The 4,707-nt window shown below is 40.6% G+C and overlaps 1 non-coding gene across 1 annotated transcript; it reads right to left on the reverse strand.

Moving 5' to 3' along the window:
* Window positions 1–2,592: 2,592 nt before the first annotated feature.
* On the reverse strand, window positions 2,593–2,696 carry LOC117014829 (U6 spliceosomal RNA). Its single transcript, XR_004421620.1, has one exon. It is a non-coding gene; the product is annotated as a U6 spliceosomal RNA (small nuclear RNA).
* Window positions 2,697–4,707: the final 2,011 nt, after the last annotated feature.

Consider the following 4,707-nt stretch of genomic DNA (forward strand, 5'->3'; position numbering starts at 1 on the left):
TTTTTTTTTTAAGATTTTATTGGGGAAGGGGAACAAGACTTTATTAGGAACACTTCCAGGACTTTTTTCCAAGTCCAGTTGTTGTCCTTTCAATCTTAGTTGTGGAGGGCGCCGTTCAGCTTCAAGTTGTCCTTTCAGTCTTAATTGTGGAGGGCACAGCTCAGCTCCAGGTCCAGTTGCCAGTTGCTAGTTGCAGGGGGAGCAGCCCACCATCCCTTGCGCGAGTCAAACCGGCAACCTTGTGGTTGAGAGGATGCCCTCCAACTAACTGAGCCATCTGGGAGCTCAGTGGCAGCTCAGCTCAAGGTGCCGTGTTCAATTTTAATTGCAGGGTGCTCTGCCCACCATCCCTGCGGGACTCGAGGAATTGAACTGGCAACACTGTGTTTGAGAGCCCCGAATCGGCAGCCTTCAGAGTTAGGATCATGGAGCTCTAACCGCCTGAGCCACTGGGCCAGCCCACCAAACTATACTCTTAAACAAAACAAAATTAATCCATGATTAAGTCCCACAATTCTTCCCTTTATAGCTTTCTTTCTGGTTATAGGAAAGTTTCTTTTATCACTAAACTCATGTCTAGTTCCAATCTTTTCAGAATCTTATGCTTATTTTCTCCTCGCTCACAATGTGTGGTGAAGTAATTGCAAGGCAAAGTGCTGCATTTAATCCTTTTTTGTATGGTTTGATTTGGCATTCTGGAATGTACAATTTCACATATAGGAACAAGCAGAATGACTCAAACTGCTATTGAATGCAAATTTCAGTATGTTTCTTCAGCATGGTAGGTAGTAAAATCGAGGAACTACAGGTTGTGAGTTTAGAGGTCACCTATTTCCTTGTAATTTACAGTGTGATTAAAGGTTAGCCGCATCAGTATCATCAGTTTGTTCAAAATGCAGAACATCAGGCCTCATCTCAGACCTGTTGAATCAGACTACATGTTTTTTTAATTTTTATTAAAGTATATTTGGCATATAACATATTAATTTTAGGTGTACAACATAGTGATTTGACATTTATATATCTTACAAAATGATCACCAATATAAGTCTACTACACATCTATCACCATGCAGTTATTAAAATATTATTGACTACATTCCCTGTGCTGTACATTATATCCCCATACTTACCTATTTTATAACTGGAAGTTTTCACCTTCAACGTTTTCATCCATTTTCCCATCTATCTCCCCTCTGGCAACTATTAGTTTGTTCTCTGTATCTATAAGTCTGTTTCTTTTGTTGTTGTTGTTCATTTGTTTTGTTGTTTTAAAATTCCACATATAAATGAACTCATATGGTATTCGTCTTTCTCTGACTGCCTTATTTCACTTAGCATATTACCCTTTACATCTATTCATCATGTTGTTGCAAATGGCAAGATTTGATTCTTTTTTTCATTTTTTCATTTTTTTCATTTTTTCAAAGAATATGTACCACATATTCTTTATCCATTCCTTTGTTGATGAACACCTAGATTGCTTGCATATCTTGGCAATTTTAAATAATGCTGCAGTGAACATTAGGTTCATATATCTTTTTGAACTGGTGTTTTATTTTCTTCAGATAAATACCCAGAAGTAGAATTATTGCGTCATGTGATAGTTATTTTTAATTTTTTGAGGAACCTCCATACTGTTTTCCATAGTGGCTGCACCAATTTACAATCCCACCAACAGTGTACAAGGAGTCCCTTTTCTCTACATCCTCTCCAAAATTTGTTCATTGCCAACTTTTGACAGTGGCCATTGTGACAGGTGCAAGGTATTATATCATTATGGTTTCTATATTTTAACAAGACCCCAGGTGATTTGCTTACCTGTAGTATACCATCTCAGATTAAGTAGGAAACCAGGCTATATTTAAGTGTGTGAAGTCACAGAAACTCATTCGAATTTCTTCTTCCTCCAAAGCATCCTAATCAATACTTATGATCATTTTGAACGTTATTTTAGTGATAACTTTATCTTGCTCAAATGAATCACTTGATGTCTAAATTTATTAGTCCAGAATTCATCACCAAACTTACTCTGAACTTTTCTATCCTTCTTTTCTAGTCTTTTTATTTTATGCCTCTACTCCAACAAAATTGATCTACCTTAAAAAGAATGGGGGGAAAATTTAATATACCTGTGTTGCATAACAACCCTAGCAGTCAATTCTGTCTATAGCCTATTCCATATATTTTTCCACTCTGGAAACTCTTTTCTTATCTCTCTACTTGTGTAGATTCTATTCACCCAGGAAACTCCACCTCTGTGTGAGTCAGGGTACAATCTGATTCACCTATACTTCTAAAGACGTTCACTAGAGTGAGCAGTGCCTTACTGTGTTTTGTTTAGCCTTATGGGGTCTTTAGAAAATTAGAATTAAAATGCCTTTAAACAAGACATGAGCTGTCTGGTTTGACCAGAGTCCTCACTATTCTCTTTTGTGTCACCCTTGAACAGATTCATATACTTGCAATACCAACTTTCCATTTATCATCCCTTGACCTACTAATTCTCCCCTAAATGGAGAGTTTCTCCAATGATCTTAGTCCAATTCCCAAGTCTCGCACAGATTTTTTTTCTACATTTAATCTTTTTAAAAAATATATGGAACACTTCATGAATTTCCATGTCATCCTTTGGGGGCCATGCTAATCTTCTCTGTATTATTCCAATTTTAGTATATGTGCTGCTGAAGTAAGCACTACATTTAATTTTTTGATCCATCTTTCATTACCGGTATTATTCTGATCGGGCTGCAATAACAGATTACCACAGACTAGGTGGCTTAAGCAAAAGAAATTTATTTTCCTGCAGTTCTGGGGGCTGAGAACTCTAAGACTGAGGTGTTGTCAAGGTTGGTTTCTGGTGAGACTGCTCTTCCTGACTTGTAGACAACCACCTTCTTGCTTTGTCCTCATATGGCCTCTTCTCAATGCTCTCATAGAGAAAGAGAGATTTCCGATGTCTCTTCCTCTGTGTCTCTTTTGATAGGACACCAGTTCTATCGGATTAGAGTCCCATATTTACCTTAGTTACCTCCTCAAGGACCCTTTCTCCTACTATAGTCACATCTGGGGTTTGGACTTGGAAAGTCTCATGGAAGAACCACACCTCAAGAGATGTCCTCTTGTGATTTGCTACTCCGTATAGCATGGTTTCCCTGTTTTAATTAGTTTCATTATTATTTAGATATGGCATACCAACAGATCAGGAGACAACTGTCCAACTGCCTTAAAATGATAGTTTGTTACTGCTAGTTCCCAAGAGTAAAAGGCATGCCACATCATGAAGGGCCACGTGGAGAAGCATCAGAGGGAGGGGATGCGGTAGGATGTGGACAAGAGTCTGTATTCTGGTTTCCATGGGCAGGAATGAGAGGAGCAGAGTAAGCAGGTTTACAGTTGGCTTGGTTGAATAATTTCAATGGTCTCTAGGGCGTAGGAGCTGTACCTACTTGTCTGATACCTAGCTAAGGGGTGATTAGAGCTGACGGATGATAGCCCAGTTCGTGAGAAGCTGATAAAGTAGGTAATTGCGGATATAGGCTCTGTATTAGTTGGTTTGCATTTGAAAGACATCCTCACAGGTGAACTGTTTACTATGCCTAGGAATGGGCTAGCCCTGAATGAGGCAGTTCCTCAGAGTCAGCAAGGTCCCAAATGTCAAAGAATCAGAATACAGAAAGTAAAAGATATGGTTAATGCACTTCCTAAGAAACTCAGAAGCGTTTTTGTCTTACTCGGCAGCAGGTACATTTGTCTTTGTACCTTCCATAGGAGGCTAAGAGAGGGAAATTTGAACAATTCAATCATCCTGCAGGAATACCTCCAGCTTACACTCTTAAAGATAACAGTACACAAAGACATTATGGGCACAAAGAAGATTAATGGGAAAGCCAAAGTTCCTGATAAGAAAGTCCTTCTCCAAACATTTCTCTCTCTCTCTCTCTCTCTCTCTCTTTCTCTCTCTCTCTCTCTCTCTCTCTCTCTCCTTTTTCCTATAGTAAAGCTACAGATGCTCTCTAAAGATTGTATTCAGGCTTTAATTCAACAGCTAAGATGTTCACTGATGACAAAACTGGTAAGCTTCTCCTGGATGATCACCTGGATGGCTCTGAGTTCAGCAGACAGGGCATCTCCTCTGGGCTGTTTTGCCAAATTCCTGGTTTCTCAGAGAGGAATGCCACAGTGCACCAGCAGCCTGGTGCATTTCGTCTTAAAAAGCTTCACAAGCACTCCCCGGTTTGCAGTGGAGCACACGTATGTGAGCATACATAAGTATATAGGTACACACACACATACACATGAGCACACGTGCATGCATACTGTGGGGACAGAGCCCCAAAAAGCAGTTTCCAGGCTCTCAGCCTCACATAGAAAGGTGCTGGCTCAGGTAGTAAATGGCCATCGACTGTGATCAAATGGCCATCAGCTGTGGCTAGTTGGCCGTCAGCTGTAACCAGTGAGCCATTGGGCACTAATATAACTGCCGTGGCTAGGCTAGCAAAAAAGGGGGAGCTAGCAAGAAGATGGTGGCTGAGTCTGCAAGCGGCACAGTCAGGGTTGAGAATTGTGTTGCTCCTGGTTCCTGTGTCTCCAACCCAGCCGCCAGTGAGAGTATAGTGGTGTGACTCCCCTACCTATGGCTCCATGGGTGTTCCTTTTTGGCCTCACCATGTCCTGCATTCTTGTGTGGGGAGCGGGAGCAGAGACC

Source organism: Rhinolophus ferrumequinum, chromosome 2 (assembly GCF_004115265.2).
Source record: "Rhinolophus ferrumequinum isolate MPI-CBG mRhiFer1 chromosome 2, mRhiFer1_v1.p, whole genome shotgun sequence".
Classification (NCBI taxonomy): domain Eukaryota; kingdom Metazoa; phylum Chordata; class Mammalia; order Chiroptera; family Rhinolophidae; genus Rhinolophus; species Rhinolophus ferrumequinum.